Source organism: Micrasema longulum, unplaced genomic scaffold (genome assembly GCF_059751315.1).
Source record: "Micrasema longulum isolate JH-2025_06_02 unplaced genomic scaffold, ASM5975131v1 h1tg000509l, whole genome shotgun sequence".
NCBI classification, from domain to species: domain Eukaryota; kingdom Metazoa; phylum Arthropoda; class Insecta; order Trichoptera; family Brachycentridae; genus Micrasema; species Micrasema longulum.
Window position 1 is genome coordinate 562,860 of NW_028277706.1, and position 14,736 is coordinate 577,595.

A 14,736-nucleotide genomic window follows, 5' to 3' on the forward strand; every position below is an offset into this window, starting at 1 on the left:
ATTTCTTTAGATTTTTTCAATGATTTTAGTTATAATTGTTTCCACCACTTTTATTATTAGATAAAACGATGTTCAAGAAAAACGTTATTTCTTATTTTTCTTATATTCTTATATTTTCGAACATTCTATGCCCAAAGTTGTATTTTTACTTATTGCTCTTTATTGATTTAATATAATCAAATCTCAAATGAAGGTTAAATGTTTGTATCCAATTTTTGCGCTGATTAAAGTTTGTTTTTGTTTCGTTTTATTAAAACAAAGACTGCCTTTAAATATTTTTATCTCCAGCAATTTTTCACAGTTAGTTTGTGGGAGTATTTTGCAAGAAAAATCAATGTAATAAAACCAATTAAGATATGCACATATTATGCTTAAGAAGACATCATTTATATTTCAAGTGGGTGATAAGTATTGTTAGATAAATAACCCAGCTTATATGGTATTGTGTATTATTAAATACATCACAAAGCATCTTCCTACAGTAAAATACATATTTTTAGTTTATTACGTTTTATTTCTTGAAACCTTTCAAAACAACTTAGGCGAGAGCTGACAACTTACAACCAAAACCAAACATATTTACAACATTTTGCATAAGAATCATTACATACATACAATAGTCCAACGATTTTTTATAGTCTTCCAAAATTGTAGTCATCTAGTCATCGTCATTTGTAACAATAATTTGTCTTTGAGCAACAGCGCAATTGATCATGTCAATTATTATTTGTACATTTTTGTATATATAAAATGTAAAAAATACAGTTCTTTGTACGATAAAACTCGTAATGTTTTATTGTGTATTTCTCGGCACAGAGCTCAAAAAAAGATGTCTGTTCTTGAAATTGGTTAAACCCCAGTAGAAAATTTGCAATGAATAAACAGGTTTAAGAAAAAACAAAAATTAATTATTGTGATTCCACCGGGAATCGAACTCAAACCTCTTTGTTTGCGAGGCAAGCGTCTTAGGTCACTAAATAATTATTTAAAATTACTGATAGATTAGAATGGAACATAGCATCTCTAAAACGCAGTAAAGAATAAATCTTCCGGTGTACAGAAAGGCCCGGTTTTAATTCAGATTAGTTTTAAACGTAAGATTTATTTGAAACATATTTTTTTACCACGAAACATATTTCATCTTCATCGATCCTCGGACTGCGATCTGAAGAGTAAAGTTACCGCCTGGCCTTGTAATTATAGATAGGAAAAAAATAATTTAAAGGTGAGGTCGTTCATTCATTCATTCCCCATTCTGCACTCAGTGGCGCATAGGGCATCGCATTGTAAATCAAATACAGCGTGTTTCCATTTAGTATTTAGTATTTTAGTATTTATTTAGTATTTCACAGTTTTAAAATGTACAGAGTTTATTTGTTTCAGGTCCCGACTAGCTAGGAAATTCCTGTGTTTAGGAAGGACCTTATTTTTTTCATGTGTTTTATTTTTATTTTTAATTTCATTAAATGATGCTTAATAAATTCAAAGAATAATAATTACATTAGAAAAAATCAATATAAAGATAAATTAGAAAACATGCAAGTAATAATAATAAAAATTGAATCATAAAAATAAATTAGAAAATATGCCATTAATAGTAAATAAATGAGACACAATTATAATAAATTATAAAACATACCGATAATAATAAAAATTGAACCACAAATACACATTATAAAATGTAAAATTAGTAATTAAAAAATTATACAAAAATATAAATTGGAAAACATACCGATAATAATAAAAATTGAAGCTTAAATACAAATTTGAAAATATATCGTTAGTAATTAAAAATTGAAGAACAAAAATAAATTACAGAATATACCATTTATATTTTTTTTTTAAAAATGAGATACGGTTAAAATACTAGTATTAAAAAGAAAAAAAAACATATGTAAATGAATAAACATAGAAAGTAAAAATGAAATATACATAAAAACAATAAGAGATTTTTTTCAATTAAAAGCATCACAATTTTTAGTCATGAAAATAATTACAGGATATAATTATCTATTATATGAAGGTAAGGTCTTCCGCTCCAGGTGCTAGTCCAGCCGTAATGAAGCATTGAAGTTTAAATAACTTTCAAAATCAATATTTTACATTCACCCAGGCAGGAATCAAGTCCAGGATCTCATAAACGGTAGGTAAACGCGCCAACCACAGCTCAACGTGGCCGACTTATCTCCACTCGATTTCCTTAGTTAGGAATTTTACCTGAGAGTAGCCATCGAGCCAAAAACGCTTGTCCAGGATTCTGGTTTCATTTCGCACATAGACATGTATTATTTATCCACCCGGATTCAGAGAAAAAATAAGGTGCTAAAAATAAAATAGGTCGAATCATTACGAGATTAAATGCAAAAATGATCTAATGAAATAATATTCAAAAGACTTTTCCTGTAATGATAACTCATTTTATTGATTTTCCTAGTATTGAAATAGGAATTTCAGCAGTTTCCTTTCGTGAGTAATTTTTAAGGCTTTATTTAGTTCAACAGACCGTTATAGCACATCCTAATTGCTTGAACAGGACTTTGGAATGCACCGACATTTTTTTGATCCAATACTTAAAAGATACCTGAATAATAATTAGTATACACAACTGATATTCAAGAATACGTTAATCTTGATTTGCTAGTCTTACATCCGATCGAATTTGTATTTAAAGCTACTTAAATTTTAAACTTAGTTGGACGGTATAAAAGTTTTAAATAATGATGAAAAACAAAACCTACGAATGCAATAATTCCGATGAAATATTATAAGAAAAGGTCTACGTTTTATTTTGATCAAACCAAGAAAATCAAACAAATCAAACAAATCGCCTTTAATTATAAACAAAGCTTGATTTTAAAAGTAAGAAAATTAAACTATTTTGCAGTTAAAAAATAACTTAAATACTCAAAAACGTTTTGAGTTTGTCCAAATTTTTGTAGACAAGGACTGGATTCAACCCCCTAGGGAGCTGTTCATTTCAACATATTACAACAGATATGAAGAAGGTAGAAGTATAACCATTTTTTCCCATTTTTTCTATGTTTTTTTTAATAAATTTAATGCAAAGAAATTGTATACATACTTAATAACAGAGAATCTAGATAAAACTAATTAATGTAAAATGAAAACGGAGTATTCTCTATTTATGATAGCCTCCATCTAACATGGCTCAGTCTGTTCTAAGATGGAGATTTTTTATCTCTACAGCATAAGTAGTCCTATACTAATAAAACAATATTAATGAAAAGAAAAACTAAAACTACTTAATTATAAATGCCTAGCTAATCAAATGTAAGAAATTAAAAATCATTATTATACAAATATAAAGTATATATATGTGCCAAGAATACATGTTACTTCAACATAAATAATATAGCATAATATACAATAAAAATCAATATAAAGCAATGGAATACATAAAAATATAAATAATATGTGTACCAATTATATAAAGTACTACGCGTATTGATTTACATATATTTTTCAAAAAAATCTCTCGCTTCACTATTTATATGTGCAGTTATTTTTATTTTAAAATTTGTTTTACATTTTGAGTCTTTTATATTTGGCAATAAATCAAACAAAGATTAATCACTGGGGTTATCCGTGCCGAGGACACTTAACAACATACTTTAAAAAAAATATTTTATCATGTGAGAATAAACAAGAAGACTTAATAATTTAATCACATGAATCTCACCTGCAACAATAAAGGTTTGAGCTCTTTCACTTCACAATCGTCAACAGAGAGAAGAGCCGGAGAATGTAGATGTTCAAATGTAGGCAGAATAGTGAATGTTACACAGTGTGTAAAGTGGCCACTTAAACCAGCTAATGGCCAGTCATAAGCCCTGTGTGTGCCTAGACTTATATATTCCCTTCTGTAAAATGTTCTTCATGTTTGTTGTAATATTTTAATATAAACAGTTCTTGACTACAGAAACTTGGACAAACCCAAAACATTGTTGAAAGATAGACAATTTTTTAAAAGGAAATTTCAATCCAAATGATATTTTAATCAATTTAACCAATGACAACATATCACTTTAACCAGCTTTAAATATTAAACTAATCGATGGTACTTTCAATTATTACATTTTACAATAATTTTCTACATTTTATAGAAAAGTTTTTCATTCTGTTGTATTATGTTAAAATTCAACACTCATTTAACAGATGCAATAATTAAATAGAATCAAGGTGTTTCTTATAAAAAATATACGTAAAAGATTTAAATGACTAAAATGTAATTATTCTTCGACCGGCAGATTATGCCTCTTTAAATTTAGACCTACATCGCTACTCATATAAAGATAAAGATATAAGTGAAATTTGTTCTAATGATTCAAAGATACGCAGTAAATCAAACAAGAAATTTCCTAGTTTGAAAAAATAATTCTGGTTGGTTGATGACACATATATATTCTATTTAGTGGTTGATGAGCATTCTTGTTGTGAATAATCAATTTCTGCAGTATGTTTTCAGCAAAATATTAATATTTATATCACCGATTTGAGGGCGTTAACAATTTATCCCGGTTAGTCACAATTATTTAAATTTTCAGTAAAGTAAGATGATCAGCCTTTCTAACTCTATAGTGGCCAGTCTCAGAACTATGAAATATTACAAAGCAAACCCACGTTTTTAAATCAATATTTCACATAAATATTTTAGTGTTTTATAAAGTTGAATGCAAAGTTGAATAATAAATAGGTGTAAATATTTGACTCTCAAAATGTGACCTTTTAAAGATATTGATCAGTTCTGAAATTTAAGTCACAGATCGTGTCATATGTAACATAAGTTTACCACTTTTCACAAGCACTGTATAATTTTTAAAACAATTTATCATCGAAATTTATATTTGTTATTTTATATAAATATCAATATTAATCCGAATCTTTTTCAAAATTAACTTAATTCACATTCTAAAACATTTGGTGTAAATTATTATGTAATACTGATGTTTGCGTTGCTTTTTACTACATGCAATTGAACAAAAATAACAACTGAATCATTTTAATGATATGTTAAAGAAAAATATATTTTTACTGTAACGGACCCAACAGTGATTGAATATTATATTTAATGATTCACGAATATTATTGTTCAGAATCAGCACATGATTAGTTTCCCACACATTAAGGATTTGGTATAAAACCGGTAATATAATAATCGCTATAAACAGTTCTCCACCGGAATCCTTTAATTAATAACCGGTATTTCTCACCGGATGAATCTTCAGATCGTTTCATCACTAATTCCCTAAAGAAATAAAAGAAGTTAAGAAGAAATAATATTAAAAAGTGTCGTTTTAAACACATAAATCGAAAGGTCAACTGCACAGAAAAAAATAAATAAAACTTATATAACTGAAGTATTAAAATAAAAACAACAGTTTGTTCTACACAAAGCAACATCATAATTTAATAGCTTAATAAGCTAGTCGAGTAAATAATATATTAAAATCACGATTGCACGTGTGTTGGTATAATGCAAAGGCATAAGAGTTAGTAATTTTCCAGGATACCCAATGTCTTAAAAGCAATGATTTCCCAACGTTAAACGAAATTTTGGCAATGTTTTTATCTAAAACCATGAATTATTTTCTAGCAGAACCATTTATAGCATTTAACTGAGTTAAAAACGTGTATGAAAATAAACGTATTTAACTGTTACCTTTGATGCTAAAAAACACATTGACACGTCTTCAATCGCCAGAAACTACCTAAAATTAGCCGAAAAACTCCCAAGTTAGAACTGTTTTGTTCAAATATATAGTAGCTATTATTTTGTAAATCTCATGAATTTGAAACCAAACGCTTTTATAAAACAAATGTTTAAAGCGCTATCGTTGTGATTTTCCTTGTTTAATCATATAACTACGAATTTAATTTGCGTAAAATTACAAAAATAAATATTATATCCCTCATATTTTCCAAATATATTACAGAAATGTTTGTAGTAGAAGCCTAAAGTTAGATAATTATGAAAAATTAGAAACCCAAAAAGCTGTAATTAATAATCTTGCTACAATAAAAACCAAATTAAAGATATATTAAAAAAAAAATATATATGTATAATTCAATCCGCTGCATACTGCCCATTCCTTATTTATTTTCTAAGAGTTTGTAGCAAGAAGGTAAAATATTGAATACACGTTAGCAGATTAATTTTTTTAAAGATTAAAAAGATTTGGAAAGATATGGAAATCTTAGTGTTTATTTATTTTGAAGAACAGCAATGTTCTGAAACTATAAATTTTATTAAATATATTTTAGTGATTTTACACAAACTAAATAAATAGTTGCATTTAATCCATTTTTACCCTATAACAACGGTGAAATTGAATAATAACAAGAGATTCATTTTGTTTTAACTCACAAATGAAACTTATATATTTCATAGGTAGTTAATAATAGGGACTTTCGCTGTTTACCGACATATGGTGTTATATAGTGGCCACTCAAACCATACAATGACAGGTCATAAGCCCTGTTGATGCCTAGACTTCTATTCTACCTTCTCTAAAATGTTCTTCATCTCTGTTGTAATATGTTAGTATGGTGTTATCTTAGCCTTTTTACATCAGATAATATTACAGCTAACTTCATCGTGAGGCTCCACCATTAAGCTTGAATTGACAGTACATATTATTCAGCCAAAGTTTAAGCTACATATTTTTTCATAGCGTTAAACATGCCGAACTTCGTGACGAAAATGAGCATTTGCGGAATTTTGCTGCATTATTTTTTAAAAAAATCTGCAGCTGTAGCAGAAATAATTTTTGTGGAGACTTATGGCGACAATGTTCTGTCGGAAACAACAGGCAACGGCTGGTTTCGACGCTTCTATATTACCCGTTGGTTCAAAATCACTCAATTATTTTGATATTGAAGATAAGGAATGCTTTTTGAAGACAAAGAATCAGAAGTATTACTCAATGCAGATCCACGTCAGACACAAAATGAACTTGCAGAATAATTAGGAGTTGATTGCACAACAGTTGCCAAACATTTAAAAGCATAATGATTCAAAAGCAAGGAAATTAGATGCGGTAAGATTTTTTTTTAATAATTTGCTTTGCATATATTTTAGAGGCTTGTCAGCAAATGGGAACGAGAGGATTTAGAAGAAATATATGAAAAATACATCACAACATCTTGATCAATTGAGGAAACGATCTTAATTTGTTTTTTTTCTTGTAATTGGCGGGAATCGAGCCCGCGATGGCAGTTTCACAATTGGCCGTCCAACTAACTTCGCCACGACGCCTGCGCCTGCTTGAAGCTGAGAGACTTTGAACGAAAAACAGCCAGAACTTATTCAAGTCCCCAATATATTTTTGTATTTATTGCACAACGAGACATCCATTTTTTGTCATCAAATTTACCGTTTTAAATGCGTAATAAGAAACCCTCGCTTTGTGGTATTATTGGGCTTATGACTCACGTATGCGAGTCATCTTTGAGAAAAATATTTATGTGGAGAAAATTCCATCTTCCTTCCACCGGATTCGAGAATCTTTGCAAATAAATGCTTTGTGACACTTCTTATCAAATAAAATATATAATATATATACGTATTAAAAATCGGTAAGCCTAATTTTCAGTTGCGGGTAAGTTACTTGTTCAGGTATACCACATACTTGTACAATACTTATTTATTTCATTTAAATAATGTAACTAAATATTTTCTTTGTATTAAATCACTAAAAAATAATTATTTTATAATTTTTAATTAACAAAATATTTCCACGGAAAATCACAAAGTTAATACATAAATATTAATTTTATTGTTTCATTTATTTGAATCTTCAAGTACAGAAATATAAGTACTTTGGCGGACAATATCTTCGAGCCAACCAAAAAACAGACTAGCCAAAAGATACATTAATTAAAATTTATACAAAATAAAATTTAAAAACGGTACAGATTTCGATACATTGGCCTTTCTATGTCATGTTTGTTTTTGTAAAGATTGTCAACATATTCGTTTTTCTGTGAAAATATTAGAATGGAGTTTGCCTTTTAAAGCTTTATGCGTTGTTTATGTTAAGTGTCGGTTCGTTATCCGTTTTTCGATGGATGTTTCAACGTATATTATATTAGTATATAGAAACGTCTCCACTTTAAGAATAGATAAGGTAATGTGAGTACATTTTAAATATTGTTTAGACTAATTATATTTTATTTCCAGGCAACATGCTAGGGAACTCGGTACTTCGGGCCTCAGTTGATTAATTAGAAACTCGGCCACTTTGACATTTCACCCCTTTGAGCCTCACAGTTTACTTTTTGCTGTTAGGAGCAATCTAAATAAAATAATGAACCAGGTGGTTGTTCCGTGGCTAGTGTCACGGACCTACGGATTAGAGGTCCGAGCTTTGCACCCCATTTTCTAATGGTGAGTTATTTACAACTCGTTGAAAATGACCCCATAAATTTAAATATTTGGGTAAATCATAAGAAAACAAATAAAAATAATCCCAGAATAACGCCACCAAAACCACTCAGTTATAATATATTAAATATTCCAACAGCCTCCATGGTGTAGTGGTTAAAACACTTGATTCACGCACGGAATGTTACAGTTTCGATTTCAGGTGAAATCACAAAATTAAATGAGATTTTTCTCAAAAAACCGAACAATGTAAATGTTGTCAACCATAAAACACTTTTATTTTGTAAATGGGGTCTAGAATTTAACAGTCCATGCACTCAGTAGCTGCAAGACTTGTTATAATCTAACTTCTATTTTTAAAATTGAGTTTTATTTTGTATGATTTATTTTTATTTATTCGAATATCATTCAAACACTCTACTTTATTGTCGAATATAACCTAATGTAAATGGGGGCTAGATTTCTTACCGTCCATGCGCTTTGTAGCTGCAAAACGTGTTATAATCTAGCTCCTATCTGTTAAAATTGAAATAGATCATGCTTTGAATCAAGGAACACGAACCCCAATCGTCCATGCGCTCTGTAGCTGCAAGACGTGCTGGAATATTTATTTATTGTACAGCGCCCTTAAGGTTATTTTAACAAAAATGGGGCTTTATAATTTATCCAACTAAAACAGAAAAATTACACACTAAGGTATTAATAGTTTTTTTAATGAAATAATAATATTAACAAATTACATTGAAAATTTTAGAGAAGGGAACGTGAAAGTCTAGGCATCTACAGGGCTTATGACCTGTCGTTGACTGGTTTATGTGTCATTTTTCACACTGTGTACCATTCCATCTTAAATATTTCCTCAATCCTTCCATCTGTAAAAGAATCTTGGGAAGTAAAAGAACTGAAGTTTTCATTGGAGCGGGTAAGATTCATCTTGTTCGGACCAATTCTCAACCTAATCCATATCTACCTACCCGTCCTTTCTATTTCCTAGCGCACTCCATGTAACAATAATTCTACGTGTGAGTGCCGGAAAAACATTATACATATTATCAGTACTAATCTAACATCAAACAAGTGAAGTGCTCAACCAATCTTCCCTTAAGCGAGCTGTGCCTGCGTCCTTTTAGACGGCCAGCTCCATACGCGCTGTGCCAGCGTCTCACGACCGCCAGCTTCACCAGGGTTTCAGCACACGCCGCGCCTCATCATCAGCAGGTCAGTGAAGTTGCGCAACCTTCCTTCCCCAACAATACAGTCCACTCACTAAATTTTCCTCCTCCTATGACGAGGTATTCTTCACATCTCGTCCACTCCTCAACACATCTGATTGAATTATTTCACGTACTAAACAACACCCGAAAACCATATTAAATTTTTATACTTTTTATACCTGTTAGCTTAATTAACAATGTTTGACTATGTCCAATGAGGAAGTTTAGTAGTTACTAATTTTTTTTATTCGTTAATAGACTATTAAACTAAGTCAAATTAAAAAAAATAAAAAAATATATCGTATTACTGGCGCTACGATTTTTTGAAGTTTTGTATTTCTGAAATAACTCCGCGTGTAACGTCAGAAGTTCATTTCCGCTTATTCTCCTTTAGTTCTTCCCATTGGTCCAGAAGCGAAAAGCAGACCGGAAATCTTCCATAGCTCTCAGATCATAGGTTGATTCACGTGAACCAGTGACGTCATTCAAAGTAATGCGTTTTTATTAAAATATTTTTTATTATTTTTTCCGTACATTTTCAAGAAACTTTGCTGTACAATTTAATGCTCCAATTTTTACCACGCCCAAGAAAACATTTTTTGTTCCTCAATCAGACAGTTCCGAGTTATCAGGGTCTAAGTTTGTTGAAATTTTTCCACTCTGTTGCAATAAACTGTAAGAATAGGAAGAGACCATAGAATACAGTATCACTATGTTTTAGGATACAGATTTTGCTTCATCAACAATACTCGGTACATTGATTGATCTTCTCATGCCCGTGCGCCGATTATTCCTACTTTTGACATGTCCATACTTTTGGCTGTATTTTTAATGAAACGATAATAGGTGTCGGTTCTTGTACAACGTTTATAGGATCCGCTACCTTATTGTGTTTAAGGCAGTCGGCAGTCGGCAGTCGGTACACCGCTCAACGTTAGTTTGTTTGTCGTTTTTTGGCACACGAGTGGAATGACACAGCTGAAGGTCGAGCCTTCATAGCTCGTGTTTTTTCCTACCTAAGTATAACTGTTGGAGTCTCTTACATCTTCGCTGGCACTATGGCCACTTCCTTAATGCGACTATTTATTACATTTTATTTCAGTTACGTACCACTAAAAACATTTACATGTACGTAGGTGCACATTTCAATATACATGTATTTAAGACGGTCTTTTATTATACAGAAAATGGTTTTGTACATTGTCATTTAAATGCGCTGATGATGGAACCTCAAAAAAACATCACTAGGATTATTTATGTGTTGTTAACATTTTTAACAGTATGTCTGTGTTCAGGCGGATGAAAAATACAGTTCTGTGTGTGAAACAGAACTAGGGCCATATTTAATTTTTAAAAAAAACATTTTTTTTTTCATTTGAATTTTTTTATTGACCCTTCCAGATTATTAGATTTATTTTACAAAAATAACATTTAATAATTTTTTATTCATACTCTGTTGTTGATAATAATATTTTTTACGGCTTTTGAAAAGTTTGTCTGTCTTTTGTTTAGTTTTGTCTGGTAGTTTATTGTATGATTTCAGTTCATGATTTATTAGTCTCGATTGTCCTTGTCTCGTTTTGGAATGTTGTATGTGATATCGTTCTGATGTTCTTGTATTATATCATTAATTACTTATTGATTAATTATTTTTCAATTTAATTGCATACTTATGAAATTTCAATTTTACAAAAACAAATTCCACTATCCCACTTTTTGTGGCTTGTTAGTGGAGATTTATATTAGTACTGACTACTGACTTATATAATAATACCTAAATTTATAAAAAACATCAGTAATATATGTTACATAATTACAATGGGAAGTTGATGGAGTTTTCTTCAATCCATACAAATATTACATTTTTGAGCCGGGTTATGATCCCGTGGTTAATGTCTCGCACTACCACAACTCGATTCCCATTTCCCGATAGTGAGTTTTTACAACTCGTTAAAAATTGCCCCCAAAATTGAAATATTTGTACGAACCTTAAAAACGCAGATATTTATTTTAAAAGAAAAAAAAAACGAATGCAATTGTTAAGTAAATAACAGCATTTATCGATATTATTCCTGGCCGATTACCTTTCGTTCCCATCCTTCCTTTGACCTATCCTTATGGTACCTACCTAACATCAAGAAAGAAGATATTCAAAATTAGGAGATTCGGATTTAGAACAAAAACAAAACAACATTTTTGCCTTGACATAAAATCGGATAAAAAGTGGTTGGAATCGTCGCGCGTCGAGGAAAACATTGTTATATTAAAGTTCATTAATTTGTGATCCAGTGCCAGAAATTGAAGAACATTCAGATTATATTAAAGGTAGGTATCTACTCCATGGACCTATTCCTTTCTCAAATATTTCCAATTCACAAAACCGAATGAAATTTCGATTTTCATTTACAGTTCGCCTTTTCGTCAACAGCAATTGTGTGTGTTTGATTGTTATTTCTTTCACGCAGCAGAAGAGAGACCTATTTTTGCATATGGAGAGTTGAAGAGCTAACAAGTATCAACTAGCTATTAAAAAAAAAACATCTCGCTCTTTCGGTAAATTTAGTGGAAAAATGAATTACAATTAAAACATAATAATTATGCTACGTCATAGAAGAAGAACGAATCGTCTTATTTTTTTCACAGCGATAATTGGAGGCATATGTTGGTTTCTATCCCAAAAAATATATCATTCCATTTGGAAAATTCTTGGTGTAAAATGAGAAAACTAATTAATTGACTCATTTTTCCCTAATACCACGAGAGTGAAGCCGCGGCGCGGGTAAAGCTAGAGTTGTCTTTAAAGTTTTTTTTATGTATTGTATTTTGCAGACGATAAGACGCACCCCAAAATTTATATAATTTTTTTTTGAAAAAAATGTGTTTTGGACGATAAGGCCCATCGGGTCATAAGACGCACCACAATTTTCAGAGTAAAAAACTGCATCTTATGGTCCGAAAAATACGGTACACGTTGCTAAAATAAAGTTTATGGATTTTCATTACTAAGCCGACAGTCAATTTTAATTCCTTAATATTCTAGATTTATTGCAATACAGAGGTAAAACATTTTTGAGAAGGGAATATGAAAATCTAGGCATTAAAAAAATATTTTTTTTAGTGTAGCAATCACAATTTATTTATTTATTCATTCCAAATTACACTTGTTTAAATATTAATGAACTTATTAAGGCTTTTTAGGCTATGCCCATGTCAAGCCATAATAATTAACAATAAAAAATACCTAGTAACATTAATAAGATTAAATTATAATAACATGTGATACAATATAATAAAAATCCAGTAAAACAAAGTAGAAGTAATAAATAATAAAATTCCAAAGAATATAATGTAAAAAAGATAATCAGATATAAATATTAAAATAATAATAAAATAACACACATAATCTAGTATACAAAATAATAGTATCATTGAAATCATTAGAAAAAGAATATATATATAAAAACATAATTGAAATGATAATTGAGATATGGTTTCTAGAAACTCACCCTATACTTTCTATATTTACAATGCTTATGATCTGTCATTGGCTGGTTTAAGTAGCCCTTTTACACACTGTGAAACATTTACTATTCCGCCCATGTTTGAACATCCACATTTCCTCAACTTTTACTTCACAAAAGTCAAGAGATGGAAGAGTTGAGGAAATATCGAATGTGGTTAAGAAAATGTAAATGTTTAAACAAGGGCAGAATGGTGAATGTTACACAGGGGCCACTTAAATCAGCCAATGACTGGTCATAAGCCTTGTAAATGCCTAGACTTATATATTCCCTTCTTAAAAACGTTTTCCCTCTCTTTTGCAAAAATCTAGACATGAGTCTCCCTTGCGAGGAAATACAGCCAGTCTGTAAACGTTTGGATATACTCAAACATTGTCCTTAATATTTGATTGGAAAGGCAGACATATTCATAACTGTTTAATTATTTATACACGCATTTATTATAATTTGACTACTTTATGAAGTTTGTGCAACATTCTGACTATATGGTATTAAAATTATGCATCTCCTTTGCAAGATTGTATTTTATGTTGATTATCAGTTTTACAGTCTCTTGGGTCAACTTGCAGTCAATTTAATTTATGCTTAATATTCGTGTAAAAATATCAAAATAATACCAAAACGAAAAAATAATGCCATACTTAAATATCATTAGTAAAAATTTTGAATCTTTGTTTTTAACCACTTTTTGAAATCAAATATTAGTTTAAAAATTAAAAGATCTTTTGGTTGAAAAAGATAAAAAATTAGACAACATGGAAATCTTAGAATGCGATACTTAAATATCATTAGTAAAAATTTTGAATCTTTGTTTTTAACCACTTTTGGAAATCAAAATATTAGTTTAAAAATTAAAAGATCTTTTGGTTGAAAAAGATAAAAAATTAGACAACATGGAAATCTTAGAATTAAAAAAAGGAATTCATGATACGAAAAAAAAATACAAAACCTTATAAACGATATTTACTTAAGTTCACTCCTGTCTAGATTTTACAGACAGTATTTATTTATTTATTTCACATTACATTTGTATACATATTTATTAACATATAATGGCTTTTTAGGCTGTGCGCGTGTTAAGCCAAAATAATTAACAAAAACAAAATATAAAGTAAATTATAATAATTACATATGATACAGTATATAAATTTTTAAAAAAACATCCAAATACAAGAAGTTACATGAAATACTTTGGTAATATTAATTTTATATGATACAATATCAAAAATAACAATTTAATTTAAAAATAACAATCCGAATAAAAAAAATACCATTAAAACTTTTTAAAGTAATAGAATATCATAATAAATCATCACGAATGGTAGTAAAAAACAAGTAATTCGGATTTACGCAACTTTTTTCTAACTAAGTTACTTTGGTGACGTTTGCTCTTAAAAAACATAATTTTACGCTTCGAGAGGCATATTTGACTCAAAACTGTCATTTTTAGAGTAAGTGTCTTTTGCCCGAACGGCAACGAAATATCAATTCATCCTATGTGTTTTTTCTTGTATCGTATAGATTTTGATGATCGCATGAAATGGGCCTTGAGGTGTCTTTTCAAATCAACATTAGGTACTGTTTATTTTGCAACTGC